This window comes from Miniopterus natalensis, chromosome 7 (genome assembly GCF_054644295.1).
Source record: "Miniopterus natalensis isolate mMinNat1 chromosome 7, mMinNat1.hap1, whole genome shotgun sequence".
NCBI lineage: Eukaryota > Metazoa > Chordata > Mammalia > Chiroptera > Miniopteridae > Miniopterus > Miniopterus natalensis.
Window position 1 is genome coordinate 76,685,337 of NC_142087.1, and position 20,516 is coordinate 76,705,852.

Here is a 20,516-nt window from a genome sequence, read left to right on the forward strand (position 1 = left end):
GAATTTCAGATTGGCAACAAATAACGTTTAGTATGAATAGGTCCCAAATATTGCATTATTTATTGTTTATGTCATATTCAAATTGAACTGGACATTCTGTATTTTTGTATGCCAAGTCCAGCAACCCTGTTTCTGTTGCCTTGAGCTGAGGGGGCCGGGGTTGCAGCGTATTGCGGGAGCTGCTCTAGCAGCACCGAGCCTTTGCTCACTCATTTTCCCCTGAGAGAACCATTTCCCTTTTTATATAAATAATGTAAAAATTTGGAGATGAAGTATGTGGGACATAAGGAAGGTGAAATGGAGCCTTTACAGGGTAAAGTGCTCTCTCTCGGCCCTAGTTCATTAGCAAAGCCTGGTGATTTAAATTGCCCAGCTAACCTCTTCCGCCGCTGCAGGCCTATAAATCAAGGAGGTGGCTGCTACCTGGAGGAGTCCCTGGGTCTTTGCAGGAGGCGCTCATCGAGCTAAGAGGGGCAGAAGATTTCCTATTACTGTGTGATGCATAAATGGTAATGCTCGCGCCTTCGCTTACAGCGAATTGCCTTGATTCAATTCACTCGCTGAAATAAAAGAAACAAAATAGGAGCATGTTCACTGCCCGGCCTCACCGAGGGTAAGCGCGACCGAGTGGCGCTCGCAGATGGCTGCGGCTGTGACGCTCTCCCACAGAGGCAGGCTCACCCGGCTGCGGGGATAACATTTAAGGGGTTTGTCTGTCTGTCTTCCTGCCTTTATTTTTGTCTGTCCCCCTGCCTTTATTTTGTGTGAAATTTTGGGAGATGAATTCCATTTTCTATTAATTCGATGGCTGTCATATTGCATTACATCACGCAGCTCAGACCGCAACAGTGAGATGTTAAGGTTTAAGTGAACAGCATTGCAGCCCATCGCCTGATAAAGCGGCGCACTTCATCCTACCTCGCCTGCTGGGGAGGCGGCTTCTGCCTTGAATCCGCAGACTGCAGTGTATGTTCCCAAGTTCAGTTGCAAACAAGCTGCAATTGGGAGCTGAGCACTTGAGCTTCTTGGTAGAAAGCATTCTTTAAATATGCAGGTGAGATTATATATATATAATTGTGGTGAGGGGGAGGGAAAGGGTCTTTGAGGTTCCTGAACAGCCTTTTGGGTCCTAGAAATGCACCTATCAAATACCAGTTCTATGTGGAGTTGCCTTACAAGCTGCGTTAGCTAAAGCTGCCAGGGTGAGAGAAGATCCTTCTAGGAAACTCTGAACCCGGTGAACTGTTCGGAAGGCATTTCCGCAGACGTTAACTTGAGAGCCCCCCCCCTTTTGCAAAATGACTTCAGCAGGAAGACACAGCCCAGAGGGCTGCAGGTTTGAAAGACAATCTAATCGGAAGCCCAAAGAGGAAAACCAGCCTAAAGCACATCAAAAAATATTCCTTAAGCAAAGCAGATTGTTCTCATAGGGCTTTTTTTTTTTCCCGTGCAGATGCTTTCACTGTGAAAACAAGACAAAACAAATAAATAAGTAGGCATAACCATGCATTTTAGGAACTGAGAGGCATGCCGGAAACCTGGGCAGAAGGGGCGCTGGCCGAGCAGGTCTCTGAGCCGCCGCCTTCTCCTGTCCCTCCGAGTCCCTGCACCCCGCTCTCCCGAGTCCCTGCACCCCGCTCTCCCGAGTCCCTGCTCTCTTCCCCCCGGCCTCCACACTTCCAACCCCCGCCAGCGCTGGGTAAACAGACAGACCTGGGGTTTGTGCGTGGCCTTCATTAAGGTGGGTTGCCGATTATCAAATTAGTTTCTGCCTGACCTGCGGAGCGCGAATGCAAAATCGCCACCCAGGTGCAGCTATTGGTCCCCGCGGGGCTGCGGGTTCAAAAGAAGTTGTCCCTGAGGCCTCCCCACCCGCTCGCTTCCTGGGCCCGGGTGGCTGGCATCGCCGCAGTCATTTTGATCTTTGCATTCTGCACGCCAAGGAGGGTCATTCCAGGTAACTTAAAAGCGAGATATAATCAGCAAGGATTTGGAAATGAAGTCTTTGCCTTGTCACATTACTGCGGTCCTATCAAGTGGCAGTTTATCAAGAGCCACCTCACAAGGTTTTAATGAGCACGCTGCCAGTTCTTATACAATACTAATTAATCCCATTTTTTCACACTGCCGTGATTGCCTCCTGAAACCCACATTGTTTTATACTCAGTAGCAAAGCGGCTCTTACTGATTAAATCTCCTTGCCTGCGATGGAGCCTGACAACTGAATTATACCTTGCTCAAAATAATAATGGGTGTCAGCTAATAAATACGGTTTAACACACACAAAACCATGCAGCCAAAATCACACCACAAAATAGGAGTTTGACTTATAGGCTCAGCAGTGTTTCATTAAACATCTGTATTATAATTCACTGGTTTCCCAACTGATGTAATAACTTAATTGATGAGAACAAAGACAAGCTTATTTATTCACCCAATTGCTTGCTCCTTGACTAACGTTTTTCCCGGGTGTTATTGTGGAAATAAATATGTGATATTCTTTTTATAGAAGCCTAATTTAGGTCCTTTCTCCCCCGGGCGAGGAGTCGGCGTCGCTGACAGTCCCTTGCTGTGGTGCCTCGGAGGCGCGTTGACGGGGCGGGTCCTGGTGCGCCCTGATGCCCAGGGTGGCAGGCGAGGCGACATGCAGCGACTGTCCCCGGATTTCCTTCCTGCGGGTAGGACTGCACTCTCATCGGTCCCACACACATGCACGCACATACACACGCGCACGCACATGCACTTTGAAATCTCACCCGGTGCCTTAAATTAATTCCACCAAGGCCGAGATGATCCTGCCCAGCTCCTGAATGACATGGACACCCTCTCGGCTCGGGCTTGCTGCTCCCCACCCCCATTTAAGTGGCACCGGGGACCACTAAATTGTGCGGGGCATGTTTAGAAGATGTGTGTTAGCAGGAGAGAGAAGAAAATAGTCCTCCCGGCTTTGGGTTTGTGCCTTTCAGAGCAGCCTGTTTAACAGCCACGCAAGGAGGGTGCAGGCCCTTGGTCCCCCCCTGAGGCCGGTGTCGCAGCTGCTCTCACCCCTGTGGCCGGGCCGGGCCCCAGCTCTCAGTTCTCTGCCCACCTTGGGCTGCGAGCTCGAGAGGGATGCACACTTCCCAGTAGCATTTACTGGGGACTCGCTGTGCTTCTCGAATGGTCCTAAGCTTTGAGGGTAGCCTGGTAAACAAAAGAGACGAAGTGCCTGACCTCAGAGAGCTTGCGCCGTACAGGGGGCGACAGGAATCCGGCAAGTAAGCACGTGTATTTATTATGCATCATGCTGCGTCCCTGCCAGAGACACAGGACCAGGAAGGCTGGAGCAGTGGAGATGCCCCTTCCTTCGCGTTGGTGTCACCAGGTGGACGCTGGTGCTGAGCATCTGCTGCTGGTACGTATCGCTTTCCTCTGACCTCGCCGTGAGAGACTTCCCTGGAGGGGGGACCATCTCCTGGTCTTGCGTCTTTGGAAGCAGTCAGTGTAGAACTGAACAGTTTTCCATGCTCTGTGTGTCCTGCCTCTTACACAAGTCCTGTTTCCGTATCTCTAGGTATCTGCAAGACATCAGTATGGATACTACATTGTTGTTTATTTTAAATAATTTTCTATGCTAATCTCTTGTGTCACCATCTCCCAATATATTCCAACACAAAATCGATATCTGCCCTGGATTCCAATGATCTGGATGCAGCAAAGGTCCCTCCCACAGTCTCTCAGTCTGCCAGTCATGGAGTTAAATGACCTGAAGCCAATTATGACCTGATGTGAGTCACATACCTTTTCTCCTTAAGTCATTCTGTCGCTAAGTCCTGTTGCCACATCTATTCATGGATTCCCCCCCCCCCTTTCTTTCTATTCCCTTTGCCTCTAAGATGACCAGGACCTCATTATTTTGATCCAGACTTAAAAAGCATTTCTGATTCTAGCATCTTCTCCCTTAAATGCAGTCTCTGTGCTGCTCCCCAAAATGTTGCATTCAGCAAACCTGTCCCCTGCCTCAGAACTCCTAATGACTGTGTAGAAACATGACCCCGGCGTTGACAAACCTTCTGATTTATTTTAAAAAACCAGAGATATAGATTTATATGTGGAGTTTTATGAGTTCTGAATGTTGGCAAGTCCTTCAAAATATTTTAAGCCTTATGCAGACCAAACAAAAAGTTTGGCTAGACCCCCGGGTAGGAATCTTTGCTCTAGGCTTTCGGTTGTCTTGTTTTCCTGTCTTGACTTGCTCTCACGCTTGTCTGAACTCAGCCACCCTCTCCAGTGCTCATCTCAATTTGTCCAGGAAAACATTTTAACTCCAACCCATCTCTCTGTGGCCGTTTGACTTACTATCAGGTCTCTATAATGCTTCTTATGAAAAGGAATCATATTTTATTCTTATTTTGAGTCACCCAGCCTACCTGACTCAGAAGGAAAGGTGCCAGATGCAGAGATTAAGAAGTTAGGTTTTGAAGTCTGGCAGATCTGGCTTTAGCCTTGGCTCTGCCGTTGACCGTGGGATCATGGGTAAGGTACCTCACCCCACTAAGCTTCAGCTTCCGTCTTGACAGTTGCATCATCATGGTGTTTTATAACATGTGCCTCACCCCGTAAAGTTCTGCAAGAACTGAGGTAACTCCACATAAAGGAACATTCATAGTGGCAAGGAAGTAAGCATTCATTAATTATTAGCTACCATTAATATAATTATTAGTGTCATATTTACTACAGAATACATACAATAACTGTTTTTTAGGCTGATAAATTAAGCATTGGAAGCATATGCTGTGACCTACATATATCCTATATAAAGGATTCACAAACACAAATATATAACCCAATAAACAATAATTGAACACTTACACTGTCCAAAGAAATATACCTGGTCCCACGGATAACAAAGGAAATTATCACAGTTGTCGATCCAGGGGAAAGGAAGAAGTGTAATTCCCTCTTTAACACACAGGGACTGACTCACCTTCAGCTCATTTGGATAATCAAGAAACTATAAACACACTTAAAATAGAACGTTGCCACAACCCGCACCCAACCTCAAGAATCTTCAGTTCTCCCTCTATCTTGTTTTATCTAAATTTCCACCCACCCAAGATTATTTTGAAGAGAATCCCAGACCTGTTATCATTTCATCCGTAACTATTTCACTATATGTCTTTAACAGGTAAGGACTCTTACAAATAAGCATTATCACAGCTTCGGTAATTAATAATAATTGCTTAATACTATCAAATATCCAGTCAGTCTTCAGCTTATTTTTAGAATTGTTTAATGAGGATTCAAGAGGAGAACTTAAACATCTGAACCAAGAAGGATGAAGGAAAGTTCCCTAAATGAAGAAATAACAATAACAACAACAACGGCTGCCACAGCACTAACAGCCAACACTCACAAGCACTGCCTTACGCATTTCGCAAGTGCTAACTCATTCCATCCTGCCTACAGTCCCATAATTTAGTTGATAAGCTAACTGAGGCACAAAGTAATTAAACGTCATACTTGAGGCCACACAGCTAATAGGATACAAAGATTTAGGGGAGTATTTTATAATATAAAATAACATGTCCATAATTTTTTTTATATTTTGATGTTCACAATTTTCTTTCTTTTCTTTTTTTTTTTTTTTTAATATATCTTTATTGATTTCAGAGAGAGGAAGGGAGAGGGAGAGAGAGATAGAAACATCAATGATGAGAGTCATTGATCGGCTGCCTCCTGCACGCCCCCGACCGGGGATCGAGCCCTCAACCCGGGCATGTGCCCTGACCGGGAATTGAACCCCGATCTCCTGGATCCTAGGTTGACGCTCAACCACTGAGCCACGCCTGGCTGGGCTGATGTTCACAATTTTCATAGCCAGCCCTCTCAGAGGCAGCCTGGATATTTCAGGTCAACTTTTCAGAAGCTCCATAGTCCAGATTGATTAAATCATGGCCTAAGAGCTACTGCCAATGTTTCCCCGATAACCACAAGCCACATGAAGCAGCACCCACGATGACCATGGAATAAACAGTGAGGTTGGCAAGGGGATCTGGTCTACTATCAATGAACTAGACAGTTGCTGTCGAAAATCGCACACTGAACAAGAGCTTGGGCTTATATTCATGGCAGTATTTCCATTATCACGTGATTTGTCATTCATTGATTACCCAACCAATATAATAACTTAATCAATGGGACTAAAGGTGAGCTTTATTAACATTCACCCATTTGCTTAAATCTTAATTTAAGTTTGCTCCGCAGGTAAGGAGGGAATGTGCACTATTGTTGAGGACTTAAATTCTTAGAATGGGAATTCGAGTTGTTATATGCCACAAGTAGGCCTAAGAAAGGGTGTGAAGTGAGTGCTTAGAAAGTTAGCAACAACCAGGCCATGAAATAATGGAAGAGCGAGGTCATTTTGTCTAGTCCTGTTCCTCCAGGAAGCACTGTCTGCTTATTATTGCTGAGACTATGGAGCTGCACTCATTAGTCATAAAATACATATTATATTTCTGTTGCCATGAACCCTGGGAAAAAGAGTGTGATCACCTAAATTTGCACTTAACCAACTCAAAAAATGTTAGAGAAATATGTGACAACATTTGATGAACTTCGGGGAGGCAGCAATAAGCTCCCTTTTCCCTACGGATGTTCATCTCATTTTTCAATTTAGGCATTAAAGTTATCTGTGCACTTAAAAAATCAAACTTCAAAGTCTTAAAGGCAAAAGGAGCTATTTTTCCCCTTCCTTAGGTAGTTGGACCTGTTAAGAATATCTGAAAAATTTAAAAGAGCCGCACGGAAATTCTCCAAAGCACCCATCTCTCTCATTACGAGCCTTAATCATGCAGTTTCCCTGGTGGTAAGGAAACAAGTACCGTTCCATTGTTCAGATTGTTTCTTGAGTTTTGTTCGTTGATTATAATTATGATGTGTGAAGTAATGAGCCCATACATGATGGGCAAGACAGAAAGATGATTTATTGTTTGGGGGATATTTGTGCAGGAAAAAACACACAGGCAACAGGGAATTAAGTCTCAGGATGTAATTTGTTAGACAGGATGTGGATCTAGGTCTGCTGCCTTGACAAGGCGCGGTTGCCTCCTGAATGATACGGGTTGATTTAGGTATTTTGAGGCTAAGAGGTATGTGTAAAAGGATAGACGTTCACTCCACTCGCATGAGTGTCAAGGACACTGGAGACTTTGTGAATCAGAAAGGGACTGAAGAGAGGCCTGGGAGATATAGGAGCTGAGAAATACATTAGGGAGAGGCTAATGTGTCTTGATTTTGTTGCGAAATCGCGCTGTTTCCGTGATCATTGCACTGTTTGGATGCATGGGACTGGTGCGTGTCCATATAAACAGTGGGTGGCCTTCACCCCTTCTTTGCTCGTTGTTAGGTCTGGGCACCTTCTGGCTCTCGGGTGAGTGCCCGTGTTCTCATCAGAGCATGGCTGGGGCTCGTGGGCATGGGGCACCCTCAGCAGCCAGAGGGCATGCAGGTCCAGCTCCTCTTCCTCCCTTTGCTCGTCGACAAAGCACTTGTCCTTTTTCCCTACCACACCTGTATGGGTTTGAAAATAATAAAAAAGTCTTCTACTCATGCTTTTTGCAAACAAGGCAAAGCAAAGACAGCCACCTCCTCCTGAGGTGGACTCACCCTTTGTGGCCCCAGTAAGTGGCTTTTGCTGATAGTCCCACTTCTCATTTGTAGTTTTCTGTCCTTACTGGCCTCCAGCCCGTGAGAAATCCATCAAGAAGTCTCCTAAACCCACGTGCCAAGGCATCAGACAGGGCCTCCTCTTACCCCCGCGGCCCTTGCGGCGGCCGGCACAGGCCCCGCAGCCGAGCTCGGCCCCACTTGCTGCTCTGTCATCCACATACGACACAGCAGCTAGAGCTGTGGGGTTTTATCAAGTGCGACCCAGGTCAGATGTAAACGGGATCGCTTCAGCCCCTGCTCAGGATGCTCCAATTGCTTCCTGTTTCAATTCAGATAAAATCCAAGCCCCGTTCTATGGCTCTGAGATCCCATAAGCTCTGGGTTCTTTCCACCGGGCACAGTGTTCTGCCTACAGCCTCCCCCTTGCTCCCTCGGCCCTGGCCACACTCGTTTATTTCTGTCGTCCCAACACCAAGCTTCTTTCCTCCTGGGGGATTTTACATTTCCTGGACATTCCTATGGATGCCTCCATCTCCCCATTCTTGTTTCAGGCTTCCCAACAGAGACCTTTCCTGACCAATGGATCTAAACTTTCCCCCTCCTTCAGTTGCCCTCATCCCATTAATCTGATGTGATTGTATGTTCTTAGCTTTCTGAAGGCAGAGTCTTTGGCTGTCTTGTACGCTGCTCTATGTCACAGCTAGAAAGGATGCCAGTCATGTGGTAGGGACTCTAATGTGTGTTATAAGAAGAAATCATAAACTTAAGTGATTATGGAAACTCATCATTCTTGGGCTAGTCTAAGACACTGTGTTCTATTGGGAGTAGAGGGACATTCGGACCTGAAACTGGTTCTTAACTCTGCCACTTGGTTTCCAAATACTACCTTGTTTAAAGTCTCTGGGACAGGTTATAAATGGCCACAAATTCTTTGCCCCACCTGTCATTAAGACACAGAGTCTAAGTCCCTGTCCAGATGAACACTGGCCTTGGCCATGGGACTTGCTTCAGCCGATGGAACACCCCTGTTCACTGGGACGAGCTGTGCAAGCTGGGGCTTGATAAACACCAGCCCACTGCGGATTGCCCCCTTGGAGCTCTGCCTTGAGACCGCCGTATGGAAAGCAAGCCAGTTTGGTTTACATGAGGGACTACATGGAGGGAGCCAAGGTGCGCTAGCTGACAGCCAGCAGCTCCTGCAGACGGACGCCTGAGGCCGTTTTGAACACTCAGCACACCTGCCCATCTAGTTTAACGCAGTTGCACGGATGAGCCCAGATAAAACACCAGAGGGACTTCAGCCATACTACCCAATTGTGAAAATATTACACGGTTGCTGTTTTAAACCAGTATGTATTGGGGGTGGCTTGTTATTCAGGATTGTCGGGAGACCAAATGAGATATGAGACCAAATTACTGTCCATTTTCAGTTCATTATAGGAACTGTCTTCCTTAGTTCCCTGTCACTATCCTTGCTTTGAGTTTGACTGCTGAACTTTTCTTAGTCAAAATCTGGGTGTGCCTTCTGCTTTGATATGACCATCTAGACTAATGGTATTTGCAAAATAGTCTGGGGATTGATCCGATCATGCACAGGAAAGGTGGGACTTTAGATCAATTAAACTCATCCTATGATCACTTCTTAGGACAATGAAGGTGAAAAATTGAAGCATTGAAACAGGTTAAGAATGCATATAACATAAAATAATGGCTGTCATTATTAAGCACCCATGATGTGTTTGGAACCATACAATAGTGCTGTATTTATATTGCCTTGGTTAGGTTTGACATCACCTGCATTTTGCAAAGGAGAAAACTGAAGTTCATATAAGTTGAATAATTTGTCCATGATCACGGATAGTAAATGGCAAACCTGGGACTTAGGCCCTGGTCTGTGTGACTCCATATCCACTGCAGAAGGCATTCAAAAGGGGTCAGGATCTCAGCACGGGGCGGGGACAACTTGTAGCACAGGGATCTCTATCTGACCATTGGAAAGACAGATAACCAATGCAGATGATGTATAACTCAGAGCCAATAACCACTGTACCAATTTGTAAGTACTATGGAAGTTCAAATAAGGGCAGTTTAGGACAGATCGTTCAGAGAAATTAGGCTCTCTAGAGAAAGGACAACTAAGGGGGGTGGCCTGCATGACCCACCACCCATACTAGCTGGCGGATATTGTGAGTTTAGACCCTATACTCACTGTGTTGTATACATCTTTTAATGGATCCTCACAGCAACTCTATGAATTAACAGTGATGTGATTACGTTTTCAGATGAAGATACCAAGGCTTTCAAACGTTAAGTTACTTGCTCAAGATTTTACAATTTTGAGCAGACCTGAGCTACAAATCCTGGTGACCTGAATCCAGCACTGTGGTGCTGTGTTGTCCCTAGGGAGTGCTGGCTGCCTCCAGGAGATCAGCGGTACTTTGGAAAATTAGAACAGCAGTAGGCAGAGGAATGAGTGGTGTGTGTTCGTGCGTGCGTGTGCTGTTTGTGTATACATATTTGTGAGTATGTACAAAGGACTGGAAATCAGCAAAGGTTGTTGTGGAGAGATAACAATAGTTTAGGCCACAGTTGGGAGGGGAAGTGATAAAACATAAGTTTAGATTTCTATGATCAGGCAGCCTGAAGATACAAGGAGCCCTGCAGGGACCATTTGTTGTCACTGATCCCCTATCAATTTCTTCTTCTTTTGGGACACACTCTGCTTGGCCTCTTCAGAATCCCATTTCCTCTACTCTTAGAGTCTGTGGCCTGGCTGGGACTTAAGGGGCGATTCGTACCTGGCCAATGAGAACCCTGAGCCCTGTAGGCTATAGTTATGAGTTGACAGGCCCATAGCTAATCAAAAATGAGGGCTCCTTTCTGTTGGAATTAAACAGGGTGAGATACAGGCCTGGAGAGGGGCTGGCTGCCATTTTGATATCATATGGAGCCTGGGAGTAAAGCCAGCCTGGAGGAGAGTTTTACTGCATGGTGGCGAGCTTTGTGTTTTGGGGGCATTGCTCCAGCCCCCGGATCGAGCCAGAACAAAGCTAGTTTTGCCAGTGGATTTTTCAGTTACATAAGCCATAAGGTCCTGTGAATAATTAAACTAGTTTGGGTTAAAGGTTTCTGTTATTGGCCACAGGGAAAAAAAATCTTGATGTCAGATTTATTTTGAAAAATCTAATTTTTTAATTAATTTCTCTTTTCTTTACAGATACACCAAAATTTTTACTCACAACCCCAACTCAGAAAAGCCGGGAGCAAAGATTGTATAGAATTTAAATTACTGACTTTGAAATTAGCAGGTCTGAGTTCTAGTCTTTTCTCTACTGCTTTATTTCAATGATGTAGTCATCTAACAAATGATTGTTGAATGCCTTTCTGTATGCTAAGAACTTATTCCACTTGAGCACATTATGTAAAAAACCTGAAATTATTTGCCAAGTAATTTGGGTCAAGTTACTTCACCTCTCTAAGCTACATTTTCTTCATTTATAAAATGCTAATAATTGTAATAATCTGATTATAAAGGAATGAATGCATTACTTGAGTCATATTTTGCCTTTCATAAAGATAAGATCTTTGGGGAAAGGTATCTACTTTGAAGACGATGATTGGGAAACAAAGATACATGAGTCCTGATGTATAAACACTCCCTTTCCTGTAAGTGCCTGGCCCTGGTGAACTCTGAAGGCCATTTCCAAGTGTGCAGGATAGGTTAGGACACGGAAAAGGCTGCTGTTACAACAGACCCAAAATTACAACGCCTTTAATCGCAGCAGTAACTGGCCTCTCTCTTATGGAATATTCCAGAAGGCTATCCAAGAGCAGGATGGCAACTCGAAAGAATCAGGGACGTGGCCCTTTTTACCTTATTGCTCTGCCACATCTAGGGTGCAGCCGTCATCCCCGAGGTCAAAGATGGCTTATGGTCGTGCTCAGGAACACAGGGAGGGAGGGAGGAAGGGAACCCACCTTGCCGATTACGGACATGACATGGAAGCGGGAAACATTCATTCCGTTCCTGCCTCGTTGGCCAGACCTCAATTATATGGTTACACTGAAATGCAAGATAGCCTGGGGAATGCTGTCTTTAGCTGGGTGGCCTTGTGCCGAACAAACACTACTGTCACAATTGACAAAGGGGACAATAAATATTGGGGGCACCCAGCAGACTCTGCCGCATCTATTATCCCGTGTCAGAAGGAAGCAACCGCACGTTCATTAGCTCCAAATGTGTTCTCGGTTCTGGGCTGCAGCCATTCCTTGCGCAGCCAAGTGGGCGCCCTTCCATCTGGCCTGCGCGGGGAGCGCCTTCCCTCCACGAAGAGCATTTCACGCACGTGAAGCCCGGGGAGCGGGCCACGGGCCTCTCCCGGGCGCGCGCGTGTGTCCAGAGTCATTCTGGCGGAAGGCTACCTCTTTGCGAATAGCAGGCCCACTTATACTCTATATTAGCTTCTGCCTTATTTCATAATTTTTTAAAGGAAACTCTCCTCTCATGCAGGAAAATCTAATTATTCAGTGACAGCAGTTGGCTGACTCGGGCACAACACAACATGTCAATTTTCAGTTGCTTACACGGTCTCACAGAAACTGTTAGAAATTGTTTTGAAATCTGGCATACATTTCAGTCATGTTAATTCCTACAACTGTGCCAAACTTGATGAAATTTGGCTCCTCCATACTCCAGGGAAGGTGGGGGATTGGGAAAGGCGAGCTGGTTTTTTTCCTGGCAGTGACATCATCTCCTCATCTGCTCTTTATGATGAACAGTGTCCTCCGACAAGCCAAGGAGTAATATAACTTTATATTTACAAGACTGTGTGACAAAATGACTGCGAGAGACTGGAGCTGTGCTATAAAACGATGGAGGAAATACAGATGGCATAATGTGGTTTTTTCTTCTTCCAACAGATTTGTGCCAGATGTGTGAATATTGATAATTTCTCTGGGGCTCAACTCAAGGCACAGTATAGATTTCTGTTTGATGGGGGAATGAGAGAGTGAGAATCCGTCCCAGTGATGGTATTTACAGGAAATGTTTTGCCTTTTCTTCTAAATCTGTCAAAGCAGACCCAGAAATCCCAAATTTCCAAATGAGCTTCTGAGTCATCCTTTGTTCTGGCCCCAATTTTTATCTCCCCAGTAATTGACAGACTGGAAAATTCATTTGTGAAAACATGTGGTAGAATCTAAAAGAGGAGTCTCTCAACTAGCAGAATCGTCTGTGAGCATCTGGTTAGAGCAGGAGTGGTAGAAAAATCTTAGGAAAGCATCTTAGAAAGGTGCCCATTTTATCAGAACTAATTCTCCTTATGAACTTCTTAAGGGAAAAATAATTTTCAGCATTTGCAGTGGGAAAATTTGGAAAAAACAAGCACACCTATTTGCAAAGATTTTCTAGTTACTTTTAAAATTTCTATTATTCTATTATGCCTGAACCCATCTCAAAATATGATTCTGGGAGCCAGAAAATGTCAATAAAGTTTAATTTCTTAGGCATGGCTCAGTGATTGAGCATCAACATATGATCCAGCAGATCTCGGTTTGATTCCCGGTCAGGGCACATGTCAGGGTTGGGGCTCGATCCCCAGCTGGGGGCAGCTGATCGATGACTCTCTCATCATTGATGTTTCTATCTCTCTCTCTCCCCCTCCCTTCTTCTCTCTGAAATCAATAAAGATATATATATATTTTAAATGTTCAATCTCTTACTCTAATTTTGAGTTTTTTAATATCAGAGAGAATTATTGAAAATATTTAAAAAGTAAAGAGGCATATTTATCATTCTTAGAAAGATTCAGGCTTGATCAAATAATTAAGCAAGTTGATTTCAAAATCAGTGTAAAAATGTTTTTGTATTTATACCTTGGATCTTCTGTGAAGTACTATGACGGGGACAGATAAGTAGAGAAATAACAAAAGCAAAGGAAAAGACAGAATAAGCCAAGGATTAGAGAGTGATAAATGGAATTGCTCAGGGCTTTGAGAACACCTATTGCTCTAGTTGCAACTTAATCTTTTTCTTTGAGCTTCTTGGCAGCCACAGCGAAGATGAAGACATGATCGCTACAAAATTTTCTTTCAGAAAGAAGTTTCTGCATCAACTCTGTAGGAGATAAAAATGTATTTCTAACATTAGCTCATGATGCTGGTTCTCAGCTGAGGGCGACACTGTCCCCCAGTGACATGTGGCAATGTCTGGAGGCCAGGGATGCTGCTGAATACCCCACAGTGCACACGATGGCCCCACAATAATTATTTGGCCCCAAAGTTCAATAAGCCAAGGTTGAGAAACCCTGGGTTATAAAATCACTTTTTCACGTGGACATTCATGATGTTCTCCGCGAGGTCCCCACAGCACATGGATTTGGAACAGGGCAGATTTGAGTTGCAACCCATGTTTTCACCGCTCTCCAGCTGTGTGGCCTTCGGCGAGCTGGCTAACCCCTCTAATGCTCAGTGTCCTGGAGGTAACGGCATGAATCCGACAGCGTTGTTATAGGGATTAGCGGGAATAATGTGGATGGGGCGTCGAGCACCGTACTTGGCACACCGTGAGAGCTCCATGACTATTAACCATTCAAACAGTCCCGCAAGCACATAGGGCAACACTGAAGTGTTTTCCCTGAAGATGGTGATGGTTTGAGGGGCACTGTGGGCTGAAGCTCTATTGAGCGCCGCTGAATCTATTGATAGACTTAAGAAAGCCTTGAACTGTGGATGAGATGCTTATAATGACCTACCACCAATGGCACCAAGGTGACAGTGTGAGGCTGAACTCTGATGGGAGGTCAGAGTGCTGATTCTCTAGAAATCAGACGGGCAGGTGGCTACCTGGTGTCTTTGCCAGGTGCCAAGGTGCCCCCCAGTCAGTCCTGCTGGACCCATCATCTGGTAGAAACACCACAGGCTGAGCTCACCTCTGGGAACACACTCAGGGGTCACTACTTCTGCATTTAGATCTCTTTTGAAAACAACAGCTACAAAGAAATCTGGAATTTAGTATAAAAAAAGTCAATCCCTTTGCTCTTCAGACTTACAATAGGTCACTTTATCGGTTGGGGTTTTGCCAGCTGCTGAAACCAAGTTCAAAACCTCTGTGGCTGAACTCAGCAGTGGTGCATTTTTGTGAGTGCAACAGACAGACGGTGGTGGTCGTGGCTCGCACGTGGGTTACTTTATCCCGGGAAATGTTTGGGAATCCAAGTTTCTAGCTCAGGGCTCTACCATTCACTGCCTCAGAGTCTTTATTTTCTAGCTAGAAGGGAAAAAAAAGGGGGAAAAAGAGACAGCAAAGAACACATGTGGGCTTCATAAAACCCCTCTCGGACGGATGTGACTCATGTCACATCTGCTTACACTTGATTGGCCAGCCCTGGCAGCAAGGCCAGGACACGAAGCCCCCACTGGCCGGATGCCCCTGTGGGGACAGGGAGCACATGTTAGTGGACAGAGAGAGCCTCCTCCGGCTCTACCCAGATACCAGCGGGTTTTGGTAATCAGCGTCCACTTGACAAAGCGCTTTTCATTTTGAAAGCGAGAATAAACTACCCATATGGAGAAACCATCCATAAGATTTAGCTCAGCCCTTTTCTTTCCAGCAGTCGGAAAAATGTAAAAAGTGGACATGTGACAAGTTTGATAGACTGGTAAAACTCTAAAAAGGCCATTATTCAAATATTTATGGATCCTTTTAGCTAATGGATTCAAATTTATAATGCTGCACTTGTCAACAAGATAATTTTGCAGAAACATTAAAGGCTGAGCAGTTCGGTCCCTTCTAACCCTGAGGCCTCTCTTCTCTGCAGCAAACAAGCAGCTGCTCGCGGTGACAATGGCCCAGCCGGCTGGCCCTGTCCTTCTGAGGCCCACCGCTCGCTGGGTGCAGCCGGCCGCCCCGGGAGGCCCAGCCTGGGCGAAGGCATCTGCTTCAGCCAGAGAGGGCGGAAGGCAGCGTGGTCTTGCGCAAGCACCTTGGCCAACAGGTGGGTTAACATGAGTGAAATCCGATGGAAACCACTCATCGTGACGTAAGGCGCTGCTTCTGTTCCCCCAGGGCAGGTAGGCAGATAGTCAAGAGTGTCTGACACAAATTTAGTATTAATAGGTTAGCAAAACGTACTGTATTTATGGCTAGCGTTGGGCATGAGGTGTCAGGTAAGAGCGTTAAATAGTCTGCGGAAAAAATAGACCTTGTGGAGAGGTTCTGCAAGTAAGCATGTGTTTGGGGTTATTTTATATTTGGCTGAAATAAAATGTATTGAGTCAATAGAATTAAATAAGGTTACCTCACTAGTGTGATGTTTTGAGAGGCCAGACTTTCAAAGGGGAAGAAACTCTATAGTTGTACCACTCCGATAATCAGAGAGAGGAAAACGAAGGTCGTCTGAGAAGAGTAAAACACAGAGTAAAATTGTACGTGTTGTGTTCTGGGAGGCTCTTGGGTCTTCAGGAATATTCTGGAGCTCAACCCAGAGAGGTCCGCAGATGCCGTGTCTGCCTGTCATTTTGTCCTGAGTTCTTAGACATGATGCAGACTGGCCAGTCCTGCCCACCAGGAAAACCTGGTGCAGAGAGAAGCCATCTCCAGGCAATTTTCTTGAGCAGGCCTGGGGGCAGAGAAAGTGGTTGCAATTACGTGATCTCCAAGCCCCTTGTTACCGAGGAGAGGATGGCACGAGCCCGCGCTGTCGCTGGAGCTCTGGCTCTGGAGCTGAGCACCTGCCTGTGTCATGCTGCCTGACTGACTCTATGACCACAGACACGTCATTTCACCTCCTCACACCTTCAGTTCTAAAGATCAGTTCTCAAAATAAAATACTGAGGCATCTGTCTTCTCTCCCTAGAACACAAAAGACTAAAGGAGCCCCCATTCAGCAACAGTCGTGAAAAAATGTCCAACAAAGGGGGGTATTAAGCAGATTAGGGTGCCTCCATCTGATGGGGTGGTTTACAGCCATTAAAATTCCATTTCACAGAGTTTTAATAATCTCGGGGAATTTTAATAATTTTTATTATAACATTCAATGAAAGGGACAAAATAAAAAAATTATATAACCAGCATGATTATAATTGCACAAAAATGTGACACATAGAGAAGGTTCAGTAGGACTTCCGTTTAACAGGGCAGATTTGTGAAACCTGATGCGTGAAATCTCCATGTCCCACATTAACAGAGAAGTGCTGGGAAACGACATATTTTAAATACATGGCTAAGCTTGCAAACAAGAAGGGAAATCCTTAGGCATTGCCAGCAAAGTGTTTATTCAATGCTCGAGAGGAGCGGGAACCTGAGGGGAATGAATGCCTCGGCGGGTCCGGGAGACTCTAATGCGGGGGTCTAACGCCTGGGTGGGGGTGGAAGACGAGGCCTCATGTTCATGTGGTGCCGGGAGCTGGAAATAAGCTTCCCGGATAGAGTCAGAAGCCACCAATCAGTGCAAAGAGAACTGGAGAAACTCCCCCACCTTCCAAGGTCACTTTAAGGAAACATCATTTTACCAGTGTCATGGGCAGGTAGATAGAGCCAACCATGAGAAACGGGCATCCCAAGCTCATGTCATGCTTAGATATGGAGTCCAAGGTAACTTTAAGGAAATGTGCATCCGAAGCTCATGTTGTACATGGATATGGAGTCCATGGTCTCACTGTCTATTGGATATGAGACCCAGAGACCAGGAATTTACATGAACTCATACAAACTGGTGAAAGCCATTGGGTCCCACCAGCACATGTGAATCCTTCCATAGGGACAGATCCATGACTTAAGGAACCTCCTGTGATTACTTCTCAGCGAGTTCAGAGTCAGAAACGACAAACCAACAGAAAGAAATGAACCACTGTGAGAAATCAACACACAAAGGTGACAGAATTTTTCCCCTGAAAACTGTAAGATAACAGAACCACATAAAAGAGATTTAAAAATCATGTGTTAAAATATTCAAAGTGATGAAGCCACATATAGAATTTATAATAACATTTATGAAAAAATAATGAGCCTCTTTGAAAAGAAAAAACAAACAAAAATTCTAGAAATTATTCATGACTACACATAGCCATTGTGTTAGTTATCTAATGCTGTGTAATAAATTACCCCAGAACTTGGTGGTTTAAAAAAACACACATTTATTATCTCATACTTTTATAGATCGGGAAGCATTTACAGGTCAGCAAGTGTCTTAGCTGAGATATTTCAGCTCACAGCTTCTCATGAGGTTACAACCAAGCTGTGGGTGGGGGCTACATGCTGGAAGAACCCCCCTCGACAATGGCTCACTCACAAGACTGGCAAGTTGGTTCTGGTTGTGTGGAGAAGCCCTCAGTTCCTCCTCACGTGGGCCGCTCCGCAAGCTGCTTGAGTGTCCTCCCAATATGGCAACCTGCTTCCCTCAGAGTGACCATCCACACAAGTGAGGCATACACAGCAACGCCTTTCATGGCCTGGCCTCCCCTGGAAGTCACCCGCCAGAACTTCCTCCGCTTCTGACTTGTTAGAAGTGAATCACTAAGTCGGGGCCCCATTCAAGGTACAGAAAAGTAGGCCCCACTCTTTGAAGCAAGAAGTGTTCAAGAATTTGTCAACATTTTAGAACCACCACTTTTACTGAAATAAAAAGCTATTTGTAATAGAAGTAAGGGATTCTTCAGGTGAAGGGTTAAATGTAATTTATTTTTTACTCTTTTCTGTTTCCCCCCCCAAAATTTCTACAATAAGAATAGCTTAAATTTTATGAGAAGTAATAAAACATATATAAAGAAGGAAACTGTTAGAGGCAGGATTAGTAACATGTTGGGTACTTGCTCTGTGCCAGGCAATGTTCTACGGGCTTTAAGATATTAATTCAGCACCAATGTTCTATGGGCTTTAAGATATTAATTCAGCACCACAATAACTGTGTGAGGTAGCTAGTATTTTTATCTCTATTTTAAAGGGGAAAATAAAGCACGATTGGTAAATATGTCTGCAAAAGAGCCACAGTTCTTTCTACACCTGGAGTCCTGTGCATAAAGGCTTGCACGCTTCGAGGTTTATAAAGCATCTCACAGAGTTCAATGGAGCATCCAACGTTTAATGATGTCACTTAATTTGCTTTCTATTTTTATAAGGCTTCTTCCTATCTTCTCCTTTGTGGCATAATAAAGTGTGCAGGTGCACTATTGGGATGGTATTAATTACCATCAACCCAACGGGAAGAAGTCTTAGAATTACCCAGAAGGCCGTTGAGAATGCTTGCCGTGTTTATAAGGGCTCCCTGACTGGGGCCAATCTTTCAGAGATTAAACGTATTGAAATTCACAAAAGGATTTGTAATTATTTATTTCTCTAAACAGGCAGAATAATTAAAAAACAACAATGCTGAGTTAGATAGGAATCCCTTTTCCTCTTATGTTGACTACAAAATGAAGCATCCTGTTTCCCCCACTCCCAGTCTAACACCGATGCCACTTGATTGGCACCTAATTCATCCCCGAGATTACACAGGAAAAGGAGCCCGTCATTTCTTCATTCAACCTACACTTTCTAAGCTTCTGCCATGTGCCTGGCATCCCGCTAGGTATTGAATATACAAAGGAAAGAAGGCAGGTATGGTACCTTCGAAGCTTCATGGAACTTACAGTTAAGCAAAATATTCATAGAGATTATTAATCAGATAGAATAAATGGGGATAAACAGGGCATTCTTCAGCTATTCAGACAACCCAGAATATATCAGATACACAAAGAATGCTGTTAGACCTGAGATCAGGCTGGCGTGCACCAGACTAAGATTTTGGAGTAGAATTTGGGCCTCTCTTTTTATGTTATTTTGTTTGTGTTTCATTAAGTACATTTCCTCTGTGTTCCTTCTTTTATGATGCTTAGAAAATATTTTTATTGATATGTGAAAATCTTATATTTTACATTAAGAGGAAAAGTCACAGTATTATATCATATAATCTAAGCTGTGCAAAACAAACAAAAACAAAAAATATATAGACAAAGGCCACTTAGAAACACACCAAAGTATTTCAAAGTGTTATTTGGGGGTGAGCCTATTTGTCATGATTTTTAAAGTTTTCTTCCACATAGTTTCCCCCTGCAAAAAATGGTTTCAAATATGATTTTAAAAATTGATTTTAGATTTTAAAGCGAGAGGAAGGGAGAGGGAAAGAGAGAGAAACATGCAGTTGCCTCCTGCATGTACCCAGACCAGGGATCGAACCGGTGACCTCTCAGTGCACAGGATGACATGACGCTCAATCAACTGAGCAACACTGGCCAGGGCTCAAACAAAATTTGTTTTAAACGAACCCTATATACTTGACTTACTTTTTAGTAAAGTGAATTGTTGCATAGATGCCAGGGGCCTCACTTGCGGGCCTGTCTTCTTGGATAAAAGGATCTGGGTTGGAGGACATGAGCTCACTCTCAGGTGACTTCGTGTGTTCACCATGGTTCCAGGGCTGGCAGCGACACTGGCCCCCGCGCCGAGTCGCGTCTGAAACAGAACCTGCACCAGCGCCAAGGTGGCTGCGAAGGGGAGTGCGGGCGAGCTCCGAGAGGGGACAGCTCCATTTGTGACATGCTGAGGGACCGCGTGTGAGTTCAGAGAGTGGTCAGGATACGGAGAGAAGTTTGGATAAGGGGCTTAATAAATAAGTAATGGCCACGGAGGGTTTAGACAGCTTCACATTTAAGGAGATATTTATGAACTATCGGGGGCTCGAGCAGCTCTGCTCCTCTCCCCCTCGTTACAGCCGAAGGGAGAAGCGAGTTCCCGAGACGGACGCAGCGCGCCCAGCCCATCCAACCTGCTCATTAAAAGTGAATGTGGGCCTTCGCACAGGCTGGGCGGAAAAGTTCATTTCATCCCCACC